Source organism: Montipora foliosa, unplaced genomic scaffold (genome assembly GCF_036669935.1).
Source record: "Montipora foliosa isolate CH-2021 unplaced genomic scaffold, ASM3666993v2 scaffold_386, whole genome shotgun sequence".
NCBI classification, from domain to species: Eukaryota; Metazoa; Cnidaria; class Anthozoa; order Scleractinia; family Acroporidae; genus Montipora; species Montipora foliosa.
In genome coordinates, this window is record NW_027179686.1 from 80,001 (window position 1) to 80,647 (window position 647).

Here is a 647-nt window from a genome sequence, read left to right on the forward strand (position 1 = left end):
TGGATGTCACTTTTGTTGCTCGTAAGAGTTTGAGAGCAATCGTTGTCTACCGTCCCCCGGGGGGTGCTTCAGTTGGAGTCTTTCTGGAGGAGTTTTCTAGTCTATTGGAAGAGACTGTAATATGCTCAGAAGAGCTTTTGATATATGGGGATTTTAACTTCCATATTGACGACAAGGACGATGGGGACGCGACACGATTTAGAGAGCTACTGGATTTGTTCAATTTAAAGCAACATGTGTGTGTACCCACCCATGAACGAGGTCATATATTGGACTTGGTCATTACAAGGAATGAGACTGAGGGTGCCTTAGGCTTAAAGAATGTTACGGTCATGGAACAGTTTATCTCGGATCATAAGGTTGTTTGCTTTAATTTGAATTTACGGAAACCACTAAATGAGAGGAGAACTGTCGTCTCTCGTAAATTAAAGGGTTTTGATTTTGATGCTTTTAATGATATTATTGGATCGTCGGGTTTGTTGGATGAGTGTGTCTCGCAAAGTATTGAGTCATTGGCTAGTGAGTATGATGAGGTCTTATGCAAGGCTTTGGACAGGTTGGCACCTAAAAGAACTCGCACTATTGTTATTCGACCAAATGCTCCTTGGTATAATGAGGAGATCGCCATCCAGAAGAGAAAGAGGCGA